Source organism: Ovis aries, chromosome 1 (assembly GCF_016772045.2).
Source record: "Ovis aries strain OAR_USU_Benz2616 breed Rambouillet chromosome 1, ARS-UI_Ramb_v3.0, whole genome shotgun sequence".
NCBI lineage: Eukaryota > Metazoa > Chordata > Mammalia > Artiodactyla > Bovidae > Ovis > Ovis aries.
The window spans coordinates 99,759,640-99,781,908 of record NC_056054.1 but is presented as its reverse complement, the minus strand read 5'-3'; the positions used below and the strand labels follow the sequence as shown (position 1 = coordinate 99,781,908).

At 44.9% G+C, this 22,269-nt stretch overlaps 1 long non-coding RNA gene across 1 annotated transcript; it reads left to right on the top strand.

Moving 5' to 3' along the window:
• The first annotated feature begins 6,376 nt into the window (after positions 1-6,376).
• On the top strand, positions 6,377-14,681 carry LOC132658132 (uncharacterized). Its single transcript, XR_009597256.1, has 2 exons — positions 6,377-7,163; positions 12,688-14,681. It is a non-coding gene; the product is annotated as an uncharacterized LOC132658132 (long non-coding RNA).
• Positions 14,682-22,269: the final 7,588 nt, after the last annotated feature.

Below are 22,269 nucleotides of genomic sequence, written 5' to 3'. Positions count from 1 at the left end.
TATTTTAATATTGTGGGGGAAAAATCCTGAATTTAATACTGTATTTGGTATGTGAATAACTAACTTATAAGGATTACTGACTAGATTATGTCTTAATTACCTTCTTGGTGGAGACCAATATTATGGTAGCTTCTTTTCCCTCACTGGGGAAGCACGTGGGCTTCTCATTAAACTTGAAATTAGGTTTGATCTCCCTGCCTCCAGCCCCATCTTCCTCTTCTCCTGTGGGTTGCTTTGTGTTTTAATCTGCATATAAGATTTTGTGCTTGTCACTTGTGAATATCATCCTAACACCACAAGGTTTTTTTCCAACTTGTCAAAGTCACTGAAATAGGTTTTGTTTCTTTTAAAAAAATTTTTATTTTGAATTTTTAATTTATTTTAAATGAAACAAAGATGAATATTTTTAATGATAAAAGGTACACAATTCACAAAGAAGACAGACATTATAAACCATCAGACATCTTAACAACAAAGAAACAAAGATATATAAAGCAAATATCAGAAGAAACATAAGAGAAAAGAAAAAATATATAATCATAGTGAAACATTAACATTTCTCTGAGAATATTTTATTAAGTGCAGATAAAATAAGAATAGGAGCATCTTGAATGGTGTCAATAATTTAAATATAATAGATTTATATTTAATTTATATTAATCATATCCTACACAAATATATTTAAAATTTTGTATCTCATATGCTGTTATTAGATGTCCATAGGACATTTAGAAAAACCAGCAAAAAGATAAACATTATTAAATTTTCAAAAAGTAGAATTCTTTTTGTGTGTGTGCTTCAGTTACACATATACACATATATTATTTTTGAAATTATTTTCCATTAAAGGTTATTACAAGATATTGACTATAGTTCCCTGTGCGTGTGCCTGCACTCACTCACTCAGTCATGTCCGACTCTTTGTGACCTTGGACTGTAGCCCGCCAGACTCCTCTGTCCGTGGGATTCTCCAGGCAAGAATACTGGAGTGGGTTGCCATGCCCTCTTCAGAGGATCTTCCTGACACAGGAATCTAACCCATATCTCCCATGTCTCCTGCATTGCATGCAGGTGCTTTACCCACTGAGCCACCTGGGAAGCCTATAGTTCCTTGTGCTATACAGTAAAACCTCTGTGGCTTGTTGTGTATCCTTTTTTTAAATTAGAAATTCAGCATTCTGTTCATACGAAGTCAAACAAGTGGAATCAAAATGTCATAAATTTTTAAAATATTTATTTTTGGCTGTGCCAGGTCTTTGTTGCTGTAGGGGCTTTCTCTAATTGCGTTGAGCAGGGGCTCCTCTCTAGTTGCAGTGTGTGGGCTTCTCATTGTGGTGGCTACTCTTGTTGTGGAGCACAGGCTCCAGTGGACGGGCTCAATAGTTGTGGCTCACAGGCTTAGTTGCTCCATGGAATGTGGGATCCTCCAGGACCAGGGATCGAACACAGGTCCTATTGTCCATTGGCAGGCAGATTCGTAATCACTGGACCACCAGGTAAGCCCCACAAATACATCACTTATGTTCAGAGTAGTTTTCATAGAAAGCCAATCGTTTGTGTTGATACAAAGCTATTGACCTGTGGTTGTCTTCTCAGACGGAGCATAGTAAACATCAAGACCATGGGTCTATGGTGGTTGGTGGTGACCTACAGCACTCCTGTGCAGTGGGATTTAGTGACATAGAAGCTGAGGCTTAAAGAGAGGCACAAACAAGCAAGACAGAAAGTCATCCTCTGACCTCTGCTTACTTCCTACATACCAATTCCTCCCTGGCTTTGGAAGCCTGAGACTAGGGCAGCTTCCCTGAAATAGTATCTCTTTAGTTGCCTAGCTTTTCCAGGTTAGTGGCCTACACGTTTGCCCACTGCCTCCTCCATAAGTGCCCCTGAACATTCATGAGAAAGTGAGGAAGGATAAGCTACCCAAGCCCCTTGCCACCCTCCTTCTAGACTCTAGTACTAGTATGTGAGATGTCCCAAATTGCATATGACTTCAACCCTTTTAAATGCATTTTGACTTATTTTATGGCTTAGTGTATAGTTTCTCCCTGAGAATGTTCTCAGCGTACTTGAGAGAAACTGTAGTCTGCTCTTGTTGGGTGAAATGTCTACAGATGCCTGTAAGGTCTTACTGTTTAAATCTTATTTATCTTCTGACTAGTTGTTCTATCCATTACTGAAAGTGTAGAACTGAAATCTCCAATAATTATTGTTGAATTGTCTATTTCTCCCTTTGGTTCTGTCAGTTTTTCTTCATGTATTTTGAGACTCTGTTAGATGCATTGTGTTTAAAATGATTTTATCTTCCTGATGGATTAACCCATTTATCATTATAAAATGTCACTCTTTATCTCTGGTAACATTGTATTGTTGTAAAATCTCCTGACTATTTTTTCTGGTGTTAGTATAGCTACTCCAGCTTCCTTATGGTTGCTATTTGCATAATTATGTTACCTGGCAAAAGGTACTCTGCAGATGTAATAAATTTGACCTCAAAATGGGGAGACTATCCAGGTGGACTAACCTAATCACAGGAACCCTTTAAATCTGGGTCAAGAGGTCAGAAGACTAGGTAGGGAGCCAGAGAGAGTTCAAGTTGTCAGCGATTCAGTGAGTCTTTATGGGCTTCAAAGGTGGATGGAGCCAGAGGCAAAGAAACACACTCCTCAGTACTACAGCTTCATAATTATTGCTACCCATATATCCTGACCTGACAACTTATAACTGCATTTATTGCGTGTGTTGTACAGATTCAGGATTCCCACTATTTCTGACCATCCTTCTGCTTTGTCCTTGCACGTTACTATAGCTGTCTGAACTGGGGGACACTACTGACAGGTTTTGCTCAGTCTCTTCTCTCACATGTGTGTGGCTCTCTGACTCTGTTGCAGGCAGGGTGCTGAGCTCAGGCTCCTGGTGTTACTGGAAGCTCCGATTCATCTAGACTCTGAAAGTCACTTATCTGGAAAGCCAGAGCACCCTCCTCAGACTTCCTATCACAAGAGATCAGTACATTAGTACACTGCCCTTCCCCAACCCAAGGCTATGGTCTCTAACATCTTTACCGCTTTTTGGTGTATATGACCCACGCTTCTTAGAAAATCACTTATTCCATCCCTACAGCACTGGGGACACTACCAGGTGACCAGTCTGAGGGCCAACTTGCAAATTAGGGTGAAACAATGACCTGAGGATGCTTTGTCTAGATCACCAGAGGTGTAGGTGAATATGCCAAGGAGGTTACTTCTAAAGGTTCCACACTGCAGAAACACAGCAGAGCTGATGTTCCACCATGGAAGACACAACCTGGAGGACTGGTTGTTACACCTCAGGCCAAACACTAATCCCTCCAGGATCACAACCTGATCCCCAAGGCTGCCAAGCTACTGTTTAGACAAACTCTTGAATATCTTTTATTCCAAAATCACTGCTGGGTTCTCCACCATTTCTTCAGTTGATAGCAGCATTGCTTCTGGCTGCTAGATCTCTGCACAGAACAGACTTACCTGTGCCATAACCAATATAGCAGAGACAGTAAAAACGGTGACTCTTCTAATCTTGAATGCACAATAAAGATTCCCACACATGCTCTGCAGAGGCAGAAAATGAACTGTGGAAGAGTGAATAGCAACCATACACCTTGGTCAGGAGTCAAAACTGGGTGTGTGTGCTCAGTTGGTAAATCCTGTCCGACTCTTTGTGACCCCATGGACTGTAGCCCTCTAGCTCCTTTATCCATGGAATTTTCCAGGCAAGAATACTGGAGCAGATTGCCATTTCCTCCTCCTGGGGATCTTCCAGACTTTCATATCTCCTGCATTGGCAGGAGGATTCTTAACCTGCCAGGAGTAACCTACCTGGGAAGCGTGGTTCAAATGAAACCACACTGAGTGAATGACTCACACTGACCGCAGTGAGTGACACTGCCACTGAGTCACCAGTGTTCTAAATTCAAGGTTGGTTGGAAAGCTCAGAACACTACCAATACGTCAGCCTCTGTAACCACCACATCTGACCTGGGGGACAGCACAGCTACCAACTGAACTGAGAGCCCTTCAGGTTTGGGAACATGGTCTGGAAAGAACCAAGTGGAAGAGAACTGCAACTAGGACACAATTCCTCCTCAAGGCTACAAATTTCCAGCTGGGTTCTGGAGTCCAAAACAGTTCCTGTGCAAAGGTCTGCATGCTCCAATGGCACCTCTGAGAACTGACTAAGAATTTCCCAAGACTAAACTGGGTAACATTTCCTCCAGCGAGTTTGCCTAGAGGGATCTTTAGTAGCCCTCATCCATCTTCTGGAGAACTCAGTTGAATGAATTCAGGAGTCTGAATTTCAGGCACATCAGAGGACTGCTGCTGGTCAGTTACTGCTCTGATTAGTGTGGTTGCAGATACTTTCAAGACCGTTATACTTGAAAAGGAAACATCAGAGTGGTGCAAACCTTTGGAATTCTGTCTTCAAAATAACTGAGGCAGGAGAGGAGGCCCCAGAAGTGAGATCTGGATTCCCAAACATCACTATGGACGGGAAAGGGGACTGCCTTAATGAAAAACACTTCCAAGGAAGGCCCCAGGGCTCCAAACGAAATTCCGAAATTCCAGATCTTTCCCCTGAAACCTGTGGCAAGGGTGTTTCCCCACCTTAGCTGGTGTTCTGTTTGCTCAGGCCAAACACACTTCTCTTTGACGCCAGTCTTTCATACCACACTTCCAACTTGTCAGAAAAGCGTATTCTTCAATTGCGCATTTTGATGCATACAATCTTTTTCGTGTGTGATTTAGGCCCTCAACTCTCCTGATAAAGGCGTGGAGATTGATTCAACTCACGACGGTCGCTCCGTCAAGACTTTAGAGTTTGAGACCTTTAAACTCAGTCCTGGTTTTGGGCCATGCTTAGCTCCATGGGCGAAAATCGACCTCTCCTGGGCCAGTCCTCGAGGGCCGGGGTCGGGGTCGGGAGCTCCATACCTCCGGTGGCGCAGATGGAGAAGCTTCCGGCGGCGGCGGCGTGGATTCAATTTGCCCAGAGCCCACGAGGCACAAATGCGCGGTGCGACTCCGTGGTTCTCCGGCGCCCACTGCCCCCCTGGTTCTAACACCGCGGGTAGTAACTGAAAAACGGTCTTGAAGAAACAGAGGGAGAGGTGGAAATAGATTAAGAGAAAATAAGAAATCCTCGGTGATTTCTTCATCTAAAGACACCCTGAAGATGCAGTCGGCGTCCGCAATGACGCGGTCCTCCCTGCGCTGGTGAAGATGAGTGGAGTTCCCAACAGCAGCTGGAGCCAAAGCAGACAACCCGGCCCGGCGACCAGGCAGTAAGCAGCCCCCCTTCCTCCCCAGAATGACAGCACTTGAACGTCTGTCTCTCCCTCGGCTTTTGAAGGATTCCCAGGACGCAACAGATACGATTCTTTTCATTGCCCTTATTAAGGTCGGTAGTGGCTGGTGGCTAGATGGCACAGCATCTTTTGTTTGCTGCTATGGCAGGCAACCTTTTTCATTCACATCTCTCTCCTCTCACTTCTGACCCTTCCTGTGACTGCAGCCACCGGGTTCCCGAGGGCAAGAAAAACTGGGAAATGGTGGTTGTGGGGGTCAGCCTCAAGCACACAGATCAGGGGAGAAGGGTAGAGAGGAAATCTGGAAGGGCAGAGAATATTTAGCCCAAATGTAATGTGGAAAAAAAACTTCCAAAAATGTGCAACTCCTAACGCACGGATCATATGCAAGGAGACGTGTTAAAAAATTTCCAGAAAAAGGTAAAATCATAACTTGCATAGTTATAACAAATGAACATGTGTTAAACAATGTATTTGATTCCTAGGACAGAGGGTAGAATATAGGTGTTAAAATCTGTTGGAAGAGTCAAAATAAAGAAGATAAAGTGAACGAAATTTTTGATGAGTGAAACTGAACTTTAAAAATTCCATAAATTTCACCGCCGGTCGTGATACTGCGTCTTACTAGACATACACACAATACTACATCACAAAGACAACTGGATTTTAAAGGAACCAGTTTCCCGTGGACTGCTAAATGTTCTGTTCTCCGCATTGAACGCCGTTATCTGAAAAAAGGTGCACAGGCTTCTTTCAGCCGCCTGCCAGACTGATGCTGGGCAGGACAAAGTTCAGGCAGGCAGCGGAGCGCGCCGGGGCAGCAACATGTAGGGGGATGGGAGAACAGGCGCGGGAGGCGGACGTCATTTCCCCCAGAGGGCTCCCGCCGGCCGGTTGGCCAGGCCGGACGGCGTGGGAGGAGGGAGGCGGGGACTAGGGCGGGGCGTGGGCTGGAGGGAAGCGCGGATTCCTGTTGACGTCACGGGTGGGGCGTGTCGTATGTAGATATCTGAGCGCAGGGGCTACTGGTCCATCTTCTGGTACTTAAATACGATATGGTCTCCGGTGGCGTGGAGAGGACTTTTGCTTTGAAGTGCGTGTATCCGCTGTGTGGAAGGTCCAGGAAGGCTCAGGATGTGGGGAGTGAAGTGAGCATGTGTGAGGAGTGTAGGGCGTGTGAGGTCGAGGAGCCAAGCCATACATGTATTTGGTAGGAAACGTGGTTATGAAGGTGCTGTTTTCACAGTGATACTGGTCAATTGTACTCCCGATGTGTTGATCCCGATGCGATTTTCCTAAATGGGAGATTGTGCTATTTGTGGGATTGTGCTTGCGATTTCTTTTGGCTTTTCGTGCGTGCAAAGACAGATTTAATTGAAGAATGTTAGTTTTGTGCCTTATTTTTATGCAACAAGATGGTTTGAGCTATTGAGAATGTTTTGTCTATGGAGCCTCCTGAGGTCGCAACTAATCAGACTTGTAGAAGAGCAAGGGGGTGTTATGTGACCAGTTTTCTCATCTGACTGTGAGAAACTGCAAGTAAGCCATTTTTCATACTGGGTTTTTGTTTTCTAACTTAGGACGTTATTTCTTGAGTCGTCAGCTGACTTACTTTCACATCTTACCAAGTTGCTCCGTCCTGGCCTAAACTGATTTAGTGGTATCCGGTTTTTTGCAACCCTATGAACCATAGCCTGCGAGGCTGGTTTGTCCATGAGATTTCTTAGGCAGGAATACTGGAGTGGGTTGCCATTTCATTCTCCAGAGAATTTTTCTGACCCAGGGGTCAAGTTCGCATCTCTTTAAGTCTCCTGCACTGGTAAGTGGTATTTGTTTGTTTGTTTTTAACGCTAGCGAATTATTGCTAGTGTGTGCGTGCTCAGTCGTGTCCGACTCTTTGCAACCCAATGGACTGTAACTCACCAGGCTCCTGTTTTCATAGGATTTTCCAGGCAAGAATTCTGGAGTGGGCCCCCATTTCCTTTTCCAATCATTTCTAGGGAATTCCCTAAGTACCACCCCACTTATCCTTTGCACCCCAAGCAGCTTCTTCGTATTTCTAGATCCAGTTCTCTCTTCCCCTCGCCTTTTCTCTTAGGCTTTCTCTTACTACCTCCCTAGACAGAAAGCAGTAGTTCTCTTTCCTAAGCTTCCAGTGAGCACCTGACATGCTTCAGTAACTGGCAAATGAGGAAGTTTCCTAAACATCCCTTCTCCTTAAATGGCGATAAGAATTTTACAGGGCTTTTTTTTTTTCATTCAAATATAATCTTAGTTTTTTCCCTATCTGAAAATATTGATCTACAGTTTAGAGGAAAACCTCAGGTCCAGTATGGCAGATGTGGCCTGTTTTGCCAGTCCCTTCACTCTCAGTTCTGATCCACAAAGCATTTGCAAATAGAAACTACTGGGGCCAAACAGGAAAGACAGGAGCATGGAGGGAAGGACTGTCGCCCCTTCCTGACTACCTCGGGGATGGCATTCATAGATCGGCTCAGTCCCAGAAGCCTCTGAGATCCTAGTGAGTGCTGAGAGTGTGAGTGGAGAGTGGGATGATGCTTAAGGGTAGGTCCAAAGAAATTAATTAAAAAGCACAATATACAGATGGAGTATCTAGGTCATTGAAAGTAAAAGTTGTACATACTACTCATCCCCAACAGTGGGAAGTTTCCTTGCTCAAATGTGAAATATATGAACCAAGACCAAAGTTAACTTTCAGTGCATTACTGATTAGAAAACAGGTTTTTAGTTTCTAACAGATTTCCTCAGTCTCAAGGAAATCTGTCCATGCTATTATCCTCTGCACCCCCAATAGATGAGTTTCTGACCAAAAAAAGCCGATCAAGAAATAACACCATGACTAGGGCCTGCTTGGATATTGGTTGAGGTTATTACAACGACGTTAGGGTGGGTTTGTGGTTAGGAGCCCAATCTGGTGGGGGGCGGGCGGGGGTGGGGGGAGGGTAGTGTGGGGGGTGTTGGCAGAACTTGCTACTATTTGCCTTCTGTTTGACCTTGGGCAACTCCAGTTTGATAGGCCAGTTTTGCAAGTGTGGTTGGGAAGATTCCCGTGGAGAAGGGAATGGCTACCCACTCCAGTATTCTGGCCTGGAGAATTCCATGGTCTGTATGGTCCATGACGTCACAAAGAGTCAGACTTGACTGAGGGACTTTCACTTTCACATGAAAATAAGTATTTCATAAAGTTGTTGGGCAGATTAAATGAAATAATCTAATAATACACCTGGCATACTGTGTGACATTAAATATGTTCTTGATAGGAAACAAAGATAAGCTTGTACTTCAGCCTTTTGGACATTTGAATAATTTTTGTATTTGTGAATGTAACATCCTTCACAAACTAAATTCATATTAAAGAATTAAAAGTTTTAAATGAAATTTATAAAATATATGCCCACAAAAGGGGTTTGCTTTTATGCAGCTTTGTTCACGTTAGTCAGTCAGTCAGTGTCCAACTCTTTGTAACCCCATGGACTGTAGCTCCCCAGGCTCCTCTGTTCATGTAATTCTCCAGGCCATTCCCCTCTCCAGGGGATCTTCCTGACCCAGAGATTCAGCCTGGGTCTCCGGCACTGCAGGCAGATTCTTTACCATCTGAGCCACAAGGGAAGCCCCCTAAACCCCCAGTTGAAAACCGTTCAAATATCCATCATGAATGGATATAATTTTGATACAGTCATTCAAAGGAATATTACTCTTCTATAAAATGAAGTGAATTCCTGATACTTGGCAATAATATGGATTGCTCTCAAAAGCATCATGCTGAGTGATGAACAAGTATATACTCTGTGAATTTTGAGAACTGACAAAACTGGTCCATAGTGACAGGAACTAGATCACTGATTACCTGGGACAGGGAGTGATAGGGAGATTGACTGCAAAGGGGCACAGGAGGACATTCTGGAGTAGTGGGGAAATTCTTTTTTCTTGAACAGGGTAGTGGTTCCATGGGTACATTGATTTGTCAAAAGTCATCAAACTTGAAATGGATGCATTATTTTCAAATTATGTCTTAAGAAATTAATTTTTTAAAGTAATAAGAATCGTTCCAAGTTTTAATGTCTTAAATTAATTTTTTAAATGTCATTATTTCCCAATTTTATCTTAAGAAATTAATTTTTTAAAGTAATAAGAATCGTTCCAAGTCTTAATGTCTTAAATTATGTTTAAATGTCTATTGTTGTTGTTAGCCTTTAGAGGGTTCTTTTTTATTTTTTGCTAACTCTAAAATGTTTAGTCTCTAAAAAGTTAGTTGCTTTTTATACAGCTGTACAAAGTTCTTAATGTTTCTTTGGCAATAGAATATATTGGAATTTTCAGTCAGTTCAGTTCAGTCGCTCAGTCGTGTCCGACTCTTTGTGACCCCATGAATCGAAGCACGCCAGGCCTCCCTGTCCATCACCAACTCCCAGAGTCTACCCAAACCCATGTCCATCGAGTCGGTGATACCATCCAGCCATCTCATCCTCTGTCGTCCCTTTCTCCTCCTGCCCCCAATCCTTCCCAGCATTAGGGTCTTTTCCAAATGGAATTTTACAACTGTATAAAAATGTTACCTTTACCTAAGAAAGAATATTTACTATATGTACATAGTTGACTGACAAAATTCTCTACCATCCAGCACCCTAATTAATTGACAAAATAAGCTGCCTCAAAAGGGGTATTACAGGATTTCTAAAAAAGAAAGATATAGACAGACTAACCTCCCTCCCGCCACACACACACACAACCTTCTGTAGCTCAAAACACAGTATCATCACAGCCCTGCTGTTGTTGTTCAGTTGCTAAGTCATGTCTGACTCTGCAACCCCATGGACTGCATCATGCCAGGCTTCCCTGTCCCTCACTATCTTCCAGAGTTTGCCCAGGTTCATGTCCATTGAATCAGTGATGCTATCTATCCATCTCATCCTCTGTTGATCTCTTCTCCTCTCCTCCTGCCTTCAAACTTTCCCAGCGTCAGGGTCTTTTCCAATGAGTCAGTTCTTCACATCAGGTAGCCAAAGTATCGGAGTTTCAGCATCATTCCTTCCAATGAGTATTCAGGGTTGATTTCCTTTAGGATTGACTGGTATAATCTCCATACTGTCCAAGAGACTCTCAAGAGTCTTCGCCAATACCACAGTTCCAAAGCATCAATTTTGCAGCGCTCAGCCTTCGTTATGGTCCAACTCTTATATCTGTACATGACTACTGGAAAGACCATAGCCTTGACTATATGGACCTTTGATGACAAGGTGATGTCTTTGATTTTTAATACACTGTCTAGATTTGTCATAGCATTCCTTCTAAGAAGCAAGCATCTTCTAATTTCATGCTGCAGTCACCATCCACAGTCATTTTGAAGCCTAAGAAGAGAAACTCTCTCTGCTTCCACCTTTTCCCCATCTATTTGCCATAAAGATGGCAAACAGGATGCCATGATCTTAGTTTTTGTTTTGTTTTTTTTTTTTAAGAAAGAAAGTGAAGTTGCTCAGTCATGTCCGACTCTTTGTGACCCCATGGACTGTAGCCTACGAGGCTCCTGCCTCCATGGGATTCTCCAGGCAAGAGTACTGGAGTGGGTTGCCATTTCCTTCTCCAGATCTTAGTTTTTTTATGTTGATTTTTAAGCCAGATCTTTCACTCTCTTTCACCTTCATCAAGAGGCTTTTTAATTCTTCTTCGCTTTCTGCCATTAGAGTGACATCATCTGCATATCTGAGGTTGCTGATATTTCTCCTGGCAGTCTTGATTCCTACTTGTAACTCATCCAGCCTGGCACTTTGCATGGTGTACTCTGCATATAAGTTAAATAAACAGGGTGACAATATACTTACTGCCTTCGTATTCCTTTCCCAATTTCACAGTCCTATTTGCAGGCAACTTGCAGCAACTGCCAAATACAATTTAGTGATAAGATAGATCCTTTCAGTGATGAAAAAATACTTTCAACTTCCACTGGAGTTCTATACATAAGAAATTACCTAACCTTCTGTTATACCAGATATATTTAATGCTCATGTTTTAAGATGAGCCTCTCCCAACCTCCAAAGGTAACTGCATTGTATCTTTGAAATTAAGCAGAAAAACAAACAAACAACCTAGTGCTAATGACAAATATACAGCAAATTCTTCTCATTCCACTCAAAGACTGAAACCAATTCTTAGGACCAAGAAGAACTAGAAATCCATCTATTTCCGAACACTTGTTTGTAGACTATGCAGCTACTTTGTTGTCTTTCCTATATTCAAAATCTGCAAGCTCCTTGCCTCCATGACCTCTTCTCAATCCACCATGAAATCCTTGAGGAGTGGTGAAGGTTCCGCCTCAACCATTACCACAACTTCAGCCACCACAGAAACCTCTCTTTTATGATAAACAATTTGCTTGAAAGTTCAACTATTTCTTAATTTTCACATTTTTGTTTTTCTTCCATTAAATATATATACTATTAAGTGGTATATTTTAAAATAGAAATAGAATCTGTAAGAGCTCAATTGTATAAAAGCATATGTAGATGCTTTTCTGTTGATATAAGAAAACAACTCTATCAATATTTACCTACATTAACAAAAGTTATTTTTGAATTTAAGAGGTTTCAAAACTTTACATATTTGTTTTTTCTGTAGCATTTGAATTTTATATAATCAGCCCATAAAATTTTTGCAAAAATATAAATAACTTAAAAATAGATTTGAAGAAAAATACATAAAGATGTTAATAGGAGTTAGTTTCAGGAATTAGGACTATGGATGATTACTTGTTTACTTCTTTATATGTATTTAACATTTTTAAATTTAGACAATGAATGACCTAGAAGTGAAAGAACAGAAGAGCTATGAAAGACGTATGGGGTAGGTGAGAGGAAAAGATAAAGGGGAGAGAAAACCTAGTTCTGGCAGGAATTGTGTTTAAGTTGGAGAATTGGGGGGAACTGCTGTTGGAATGGGTTCACAGGTAGAGCTAGTGGTAAAGAACCTGCCTGTTAATGCAGGAGACATAAGACATATGGGTTTGATCCCCAAATTGGGAGAATTCCCTGGAGGACATGGCAACCCACTCTAGTATTGTTGCCTGGAGAATCTCATGGACAGAGGAGCCTGGGGGGGGCGGGGGGGGTACGGTCAATAGGGTCACAAGAGCCAGACTCAACTGAAGCAACTTAGCAGGCATGCATGCTGTGGGATAAGAAAGATGTTTGGGAGGCAAGTGGGTTATGAGAATATTTAGTACAGTTTAATGGCTGTTACATGACTCCTCGTTGTTTTGCCAAAAGAAATATTCAGGCTTAAATTTCTGTCAAGCATTTTTACCGCTTGTGTTTCTCTTTGATTGGCAGCATATCTTGTGGAGCCAAGTGGGCTTCAGATCAGATTCCTCCTTTCAGATGCTACGCACTGAATGAGAAATTGGACAAGTTTGGTAACCTCTCCATGTCTCAGTTTTCTCATATATGAAATGAGGATGGTGATACGATACAAGCCTGTTAAAAGGATTAAATGAGTGCCCCCATGTAAAACATGTAGACCATGCCTGGGCACCTGGCACTTTGCATGTCATCATTGAGTGTAAGCTCTTACATTTTGGCACAACACTGCATAAAGTCTGGGTGTGGTTTTATTTAAGTTACTGATGGCTTGCAGTGTCTGTGGAGCCTCCGAGAGAATAAAGCAATCCTGTTTGATCAGCAGTAATTGCCTGGGCTGGAAGGATCTGAGTTTATCAGCTAATCTGATCAGCTCAACAAAACAGCAATAATGGTCCAACTCCTTGCTTCAAGAATGCCAAACTTAAAAAAAAAAAAATCATGGTTTTACACTGAAAAATATTCCCCTACACATGACACAAGACCCAGGATTTTTAAAAAGTGATACATATGACTACATACAAATTTAAATTCAAAATACAAGCAATGAACTTTAGAAAATATCATATATGTAATACAAAGTTTAATGCTCAAAATTCTCTAAGCCAGGCTTCAGCAATACGTGAACTGTGAACTTCCAGATGTTCAAGCTGGTTTTAGAAAAGGCAGAGGAACCAGAGATCAAATTGCCAACATCCGCTGGATCATGGAAAAACCAAGAGAGTTCCAGAAAAACATCTATTTCTGCTTTATTGACTATGCCAAAGCTTTTGACTGTGTGGATCACAATAAACTGTGGAAAATTCTGAAAGAGATGGGAATACCAGACCACCTAACCTGCCTCTTGGGAAATCTGTATGCAGGTCAGGAAGCAACAGTTAGAACTGAACGTAGAACAACAGACTGGTTCCAAATAGGAAAAGGAGTACGTCAAGGCTGTATATTGTCACCCTGCTTATTTAATTATATGCAGAGTACATCATGAGAAACACTGGACTGGAAGAAACACAAGCTGGAATCAAGATTGCTGGGAGAAATATCAATAACCTCAGATATGCAGATGACACAACCCTTATGGCAGAAAGTGAAGAGGAGCTAAAAAGCCTCTTGATGAAAGTGAAAGAGGAGAGCGAAACAGATGGCTTAAAGCTCAACATTCAGAAAATGAATATCATGGCATCCAGTCCCATCACTTCATGGAAAATAGATGGGGAAACAGTGGAAACAGTATCAGACTTTATTTTGGGGGGCTCCAAAATCACTGCAGATGGTGACTGTAGCCATGAAATTAAAAGATGCTTACTCCTTGGAAGAAAAGTTATGACCAGCCTAGATAGTATATTCAAAAGCAGAGACATTACTTTGCTGACTAAGGTCCGTCTAGTCAAGGCTATGGTTTTTCTGTGGTCATGTATGGATGTGAGAGTTGGACTGTGAAGAAGGCTGAGCATAGAGGAATTGATGCTTTTGAACTGTGGTGTTGGAGAAGACTCTTGAGAGTCCCTTGTACTGCAAGGAGATCCAACCAGTCCATTCTGAAGGAGATCAACCCTGGGATTTCTTTTGGAAGGAGTGATGCTAAAGCTGAAACTCCAGTACTTTGGCCACCTTATGCAAAGAGTTGACTCATTGGAAAAGACTCTGATGCTGGGAGGGATTGGGGGCAGGAGGAGAAGGGGACGCCCGAGGATGAGATGGCTGGATGGCATCATGGACTCGATGGCCGTGAGTCTGAGTGAACTCCGGGAGATGGTGATGGACAGGGAGGCCTGGCATGCTGTGATTCACGGGATTGCAAATAGTCAGACACGACTGAGCGACTGAACTGAACTGAATACAAAGTTACACATGCCCCAAAACAGTAGTCTCCTGATCCCTTCTCATGTTCCTTTTATCCAGGGATAACCCCTTTCACTGACTGTTTGGCTATATATCTCCTTATCTCTAAATAAAGATTGACCTTCCGATTTTCCAGTTTCCCACCCCAGACGCTGCAGGCCGGCCTGCAAAGGGGAAAGTGGAATGTGTGTGTTTCCCTGCCCGCCAGTCATCTCCAAGGCAACAGCCAGGACTTCCACTCACCTGCAGACCCACACAGCCCACCTCACCGCTCCACACGAACCGCAAAGGGAACTTTGCCAGAACAAATGCCATGCCAGCAGCTTTGCGATTTCGGGTGAATCGGGTCCTGGGACACTTCAGTAAAGGGTGGGAGCTACTCCAGAGTGAGGCGCTGTGGTCGCCCCAACCCAGCGACCGCCCACTCCTCTCCCTTCCAATCCCTTTCTCCCTTCTGGCTCATCCTGTGTTCCCTCCTGATCTCTGCCTTTCCTCGGATCTTTTCACCAGCCTCACACCTTTCTTTTCCTGTCCTACAAAGACAGCTGGGTCATTGAGTCCTTTGTAACCGCTGAAAGTTCCAAATTATGAGAGTGATGCTTCTTAGCACCGCGAAGGGAAAATTTTAACTAGTTAGTCCAGTCCATCACGGGCCTCATCCATGTTTTTCTCCCGAGCAGTAGAGGACACAAGTGTTTCCATCCGCTCATGTCGTGAGACATCTCGGTGGAGTAGAGTTGCGGCAGGACGAGAGGAACCCAGCCCCCGCTCCGGAGTCCCAGCGGCTCGTCTCCCCTTCGGCCCGGAGCAGCCTGGCCGGGCGGCCGTGGGTCAGGGACCTGGGGTCTCCTCAGACGCGGGAATCCGCGAGCCGCGCTCCTCTTTCGGGCTGAGCTTGGGACCAAAGGACGGGATTTCAATAAGTGAAGTTTCGAATCTTGACTGAACAGTGGCTTTGCGTGTCCAACGGAGACTTAAGAGTGAGAAACTCTGAATAAAATCATAATAAACTGGGACAGGGCCGATAAAAATTCGAAAGAATAGAGAACTTGAATAAGACAGTTCTTCCCATTCAGGTCTGGAAGCCTCGACCCGAAAGCTGTCGGGATTCCCGGCTGGTTAGCGACATCGCAGCCCCTCCATGTCACCATTTACTCACAGGGACAACCTTTCTAATTAAACAGAAAAGTCCCACGAGATCTGAACTCGGATCGTAGGATCCAGAGGTTCCATTACACCATGGAACCTCTTTGGCAGCTACCTTCTCTCCACTGCCAGGGAAAGGGTATCTGCTTCTTCAGCCTCTGTTTGTCCCCTTCCTACCCCCAAGACTTGAACACAGTTGACCTGCCTAGGTGCACATCCCTTTTGCTTTCTTTCTGCTCCTTTCCTTTGATAGGCTCAGTTCACTCTCACTTCAGAAAATGAGGTAAAATCCACTTCCGGTTTTGTGCCAGGGAAGAGCCCCCTAGGTGTCCATCATGAACCACATATTCTGCCTTGGTTAAGCAGAGTGTCCCATCTTGAGGTAAAATTTCTGCAAATAAGAGTGTTATTTGCCTTTTCCTTGCCTTCACCCTTTTCTCATTGCTCCAAGAGGGCAGATGGTTGTCAGGGCAGGAGGTGGGATTTTCTGGGTCCCTTAGTTTTCCCATAGTACAGATTACACTCCAAAGCCGCTGCCATCACCTCTTATCTGTAACATGTAAAGTGTGTCAGCAGTGAAGTGGGAATGGAGGCAAGAGAACTCTCCTTTTCTTCATACATTTCTGATTTGGGAGGGGTAAGTTTTTCTCACATCAAGTGTATATTTGTTAGATTTGCAATATAAGTAAAAATAACCATTTATATCAAACACTCAGAGAAATCAGCTATACTCACCTAGAAGTGAAATGAACCTCGCTCAGTCTTGTCTTACTTTGTGACCCCATGGACTGGAGCATGCCAGTTTCCTCTGTCCAAGAGATTCTCCAGGCAAGAATACTGGAGTGGGTGGCCATTCCCTTCTCCAGGGGATCTTCCCAACCCAGGGATTTAACCTGGGTCTCTTGCATTGCAGGCAGATTCTTTACCTGCTGAGCCACTAGGGAAGACCCAAATTCACCTGCGCTGACTGAAGATCAACCGCATGTCATGGAGGACATGAGACAGGGCTCTAACAAACACTTAGGCACTCGGAGACACTTTGGTCAGGTCAGTGAAGTCAGTTTCTCTCCCATTTCTTAACATATCAAACCCAGAAATTGCAGTTTAAAAAAAGGCATACAAATATCAAGGTACTCAAGAGCACTGATTGCTGAATCATAGAGAATGCACATCCAAGTTGTCTTACAGTATAGACAGTATTTATGTACCCAAAATACCACCACATTAAGTATTTGCATGTATAATAGGTATAAATCCTACCAGGGCTCAGAATAATCTTTAGTTCTTCATTGTATCCTAAAACTGTTTCCTCCCTAGTCCAATACGCAGAACAGAAGAAAGTAGCACTAGTTTTTGGCTGGCCAAAAAACAGAAAGATGGCTAGTATTGCCTGGAGATGTATTTTGTTCCAAGACTGCACAGAGAGATTGACTCAAGGAGGAAGGAGGCAAAGGGGAAGCTCTTATTATGAGGAGGAAGTTCACAGCTCCAGAGTGAAAAGATGAAACTTCTTTTTGAAAATCAAGATGTTGAGTGGTAATAAGACAAAGTACTCCTCCAGGAAAATTGAAGAAAGCTCAAGGTTTATGGGCACAAGTACCTGAAATGGACTCTGACTCATATAGGAAGAAAATAAATCCATAGAAAGGATGTTGAGAGATCACAGAATGGCCAGGAAACCTGGAGAAACAGGCTGTCACAAGGGCCAAGGACAGAATCAGGTGAGGTTAGAACTGGGATGGGTAAAGATGTTTGTTCTTCCCATTTCCTCCAGCCTGTACATAAGTCCTGATCTGCAAGCAGAGAACTGGCAATGAAGGGTGGTCCAGCTACATCTGAGCAAACTTCAAGAACACTCACGGAGCAAACTGCAAGAGCAATCACGGGAGCCTTTGTCTTGATTCCGTTTACAGAAATTTCTATAAGTATCAAGTTAATTTAAGGTAAAATATATAAGCATAGAGTTTGTCAAAAGATTCTGAGAATAGTGACACAATATGATTTCACAGCTGATAACATGATTCATCCAGTAGTTTCTAAACCCAGGCACATCTGACAACAAATGCTTTCATTCCTCCCATTTTAAAACAGAAAGAAGGGAGGCACAAGAAATTTTCTTTATTTGTCTAAGGCCACATAAGGACAGAACTATTTTTACAACCCAGAATTTGTGCACCCGAGCACAGATAGTTGGGTCTCTCTTCTCAGAAGTGGGTGTATCAAGATTTCTCAGTTGTAGGGATGGGAAGAAGACCAAGAAGAGAGAAGGCAAGAGAGGGAGGGGGGAAGGGTAGAAGCACAAATTCTTTTATTCTCTCCTTCCTCCCCTCTCCTTAGGCCTCCTTGATTCTTGCCTGCACCAGCCCTTTCCCTCCTTTCCCACTCTGCTACCAGACTGAAGCAATGTTCAGCTCTAAGGATTCCTGCCCAAGCCTCCTGGGAGGTCTCAGTGCCTTCCTCCCAAACCAGCCTTCCCAGCTTGGTTTTCACCCTTTCCCGCTCCCAGGTGGACCTCACAGAACGCAGGCTACCCAGGCTGGAATGCGGGAGCTCCACTCAGCTGGGGCTGCTCCGGGGGCCTTTCCATTGCTCACCCCACTGGATGCTGCGGATTCCAAAAACTGGGATGAAGGCTTTTAAAAAAGAACCGTTCACTTCGAAAACTTTTCTGTATTTCCATTCTCAACGGTCTTCATGGGACGAGGGCTAAAGACGACAATGTATTCATCCAAGTCCTAGAGCAATCCAAGTGAGTGCCCGACTCTGTTGCCAGCGTGCAGACACAGAACGACCATCCCCGCGACCTCAGTGCTTAGTCGCTAAGTCCTGTCCGACTCTTTGCCACCCCATGGACTTAGCCCGCCAGGCTCCTCGTCCATGGGGATTCTTCAGGCAAAAATACTGGCGTGGGTTGCACGCCCTCCTCCAGGGGATAGTCCCAAACCAAGGATTGAACGCGGGTGTGCTGCACTGCAGGCGAATTCTCACCGTCTGAGCCCCAGGGAAGCCCACTCTGGTGGAAATCCCCTGGTGGACACGGGAGACCTAAGCACACCCCTGGAGGCCTATGCCAGGGTGGGCAAACTCTCACTCGTTGGGTGTAGGCGAGGAAGTGGAAAGAGCCAACACGGGAGCCCACCTGTGTTCAGCTGTCGGTGGATCTATTTCGGTTCAAGCCTGCAGGATTGGAGCCCTGGCCCCTGGTATCTCTGGGGCTCTGGCATCTGTGCTCGGTAGAAGGCACGGAAATGGCACCGTTTCCCTGGGGGCAGGGGTCTTATCCTAGGAAGAAGTGTCCACTCCAAAGACTCCAGGAATGGCCAGTACCGCTGTCTCCGTAGCGCAATCGGTTAGCGCGTCCGGCTGTTAACCGTAAAGGTTGGTGGCTTGAGCCCACTCAGGGACAGTGGGGTGACATTTTAGAGACCACCAAAGAGACTCCTTTTCGCCAGGAGAACACCAGAAAGTGCAGCGGCGAGCCGGCAGGCAGAGAAAGAGCACAGGAGTCAGGGACAAAGGAGCAGCGGAGAGGGCGGGTCCCGGGGGATTGGAAGCGTCGACCGTTCCTGAGACCCCAGAATGCCGACCGCCTGCGCCATGACAAGGGCCACCGAGGCGCGGGCCCGCGGCGCGGGAGGGGCGGCCTCCACACCGCTGGGCAGCGGAGTCTCCTGGCCTAGGACGCACCCACCGTCCCAGCCTCCTGCGGCTTCCGGGAGCTCGGCAATCGGCTGGGGCGACCCCTGGGCTCGGGTGCGGAGTTAAGGGTTTGAGGCCTCTACGTTGGGTACGGGACCCCGAATGCAGCCTATGGGGGCTCGAGGGTCCTCTCTTGAGGGGAGATGAGGACCCCTAAAGCAGGGCTTCAAGGTTCCGGTTTGAGTGTTACAATTTGGTGGTCTGGATGCTGGTGGCAGCATCCGGGATTTCATGGATACAGTGTTAAGTAACGGAGGTTGACCCGTTTCCTAGTGGTTATCACGTTCGCCTCACACGCGAAAGGTCCCTGGTCCGAAACCGGAGGGAAACAGGTTGCTCTCCCCTACCCCCACCACCCAACCGCGGAGATTTGCATTTGCATCTGCAAAGGCGAAAGGCACGGGGTTAGGCAGCAGGCTCAGCAGTAGGCCGCTGAGGTATTCTGACGATTACACTGCTTTCTGACGATTCTTACACTCATCTTTCTCCTGAAGAAGCGAAATAACCTCTTCTCTACAGTTCCTTGGTGGTCTAGTGAATGGCAAGGATTCGGCGCTCTCACCGCCGCGGCCAGAGTTCGATTCCCGGTCAGGGAAAACTTTCTTTCTTCTAGCGTCTGCACGCACACGAGTCACTCTCTTCCCGCCCAGATCGGAACTGTATTTTGCTGAAAGGTCCAGTGCAGAACATTTCTGCACAGAGTTTCTAAATGCCGCTGAGTCCAGGCCTCAGGTTCCTTGACCTCAGGCTGGCTGTTGGAGCTGAGATGCCGTGAACAGCCTGGGCTGGCCAGCTCTGGCCTCCACTTTTTCCTCCTGGCATGGTAAACCCAGAGTTTTACTTAACAGAGTTTCCATTCAAAGAGAAGGGACCAAACCAGTTAACATCATATTCTTTCCATATGTAAGAGTTATGACATCACTTGATAATAACATGCCGACATCTCAGGATCGTTCCTTTTCTTTGGTGTCCCTCTCAAAGCTATCTTCTGTGGGACCTGTCTTCCAAGGACGGGAACAACTTGGCCGTCCAGAAGAGGGCCCTCTTGGCCCTTCAGGAACCTGGAATTTGGTCTCTTTTGGATGTAGAGAGGGTATGTGTGTTAGTTGCTCAGTCATGTCCGACTTTTTGAGATCCCTTTGGACTGTAGCTCACCATGCTCCTCTGTCCATAGGATTCTCCAGGCAAGACTACTGGAGTGGGTTGTCATTTCTTTCTCCAGGGGATCTTCCCAACCCAGGTCTCCTGTATTGCAGGCAGATTCTTTACCATCTGAGCCACCAAGGAAGCCCAAAACAAACACGACCACAATGCATTGACCAGGAATCAAACTGGGTCTCCCACGTGATAGGCGAGAATTCTACCACCGAACCACCAACGCCCCTACTGAGAGACTTTTTAAAAGAATATCCTAGATGGTGTTTTATTCAGCTGATTTCCAAGTGTAGGCAGGCCTGTCATGCCCTGTGCTTGGAGGGTGGTCTAGGCTTTCATCCTCTGCCCTCCACAGCACTGGCTGCCCTCTGGCGTCTTGCAGGTTGCTTTGGTGGGCAGTCAGTGGTGTTTTGATCATCTGATTGGTGGAACCACCTCGTCCTCACCCCCACTGGCTCAGTCATGTCTGACTCTTTTCAACCCCATGAACTGTAGCCAGTCAGGCTCCTCTTTCTATGGGATTTTCCTGCTACTTTGCTGGAAACCCATCGGGTCAGTGCAGCTGCCCCCTCCACTCTTGCCTGGCTCCCTGTGTCCTGCAGGGATCATAAAGTGTTCTGCAAGGACACAGAGGTGAAAAGTCCTTCCCTGTGGCTGGTGGAATAGAGAACCAGATGGGAACGTGTCCGAGGGAGTATCCTCAAGAGCTTTCTAGGACTGTTGTGTGGGTTCTCTTGAAGAAGGAATTCATAGGGCCTGGACTCCCTCTTAGGCCTGTTCATGCTGATCATGCTCGGCCACCTTTCCAATGGACTCTGAACTCTGTGTTTAGTGCCTATGAAAACAACAACAGAAGGATAAGACCCCCTCCAGACAGGGGAACCTTGAAGATCGGATCTAGGTTACTCACCGCCTAAGAGAAAACATACACTAATCACCCCTTCCTCCAGACAGGCCATAAATTTTTCTGTATCAATCAGAGTGTAACCTCGGGTTTATTGATTATTGGCTAATTGTTTGACTGTTTGAGCACATGAGCACGTAGCACGTGAATGATGGGGTTATTCGGATTGTATTTTCCTTGGTTTATGTAAGTCTCAAGGAATTTGGAGTGGTGGGTTCAGACATGTACACATGGGGTATAAAAGATTTTCACAAATGCTGGTCGGGGTCCTTGGCTAAGAGGAGACTCTGCCTTGGGCTTGCCGGTGTAATAAACTGCATTCCACCATCTGCATTGTCCATCTGAGTGAGATTGTATCCCGGAACGCATGGCTACAACACTGTCAGGTGGGTCTAAGCCCCAAGATAATAATGCTTAGTCTTGTGTTCTTCTGGCCTTGACCCAGTCCCAGGTCCAGTCCAAATTCAAGCACAGAGGCATCCAGCTTTACCACACATATTCCACTCTCCCTCTCTCCAAAGTGCGGTAGTGAACCACCTTTTCTATCTCAGTGAATACAACCCATGTGGGTTTGTTTTTTTTTTCCCTTGAACTTTCTGTTTTCCTGAAATGTAACTCAGGAATATAAAAAATGTTTAGCTTTAGATAAATGAGTGCTCTCCAGGCTACGTACAAGAAAAAATTTCAAACTGATAGTAAGGATGAATCTTGAATACTTTTAACACTCTAGATAATTCTAATAATTGATGTATAATTGTATAGAAAATATTTGTCCTGTCATATTCTCAGAGATGACTCCTGGTATGCCTTAC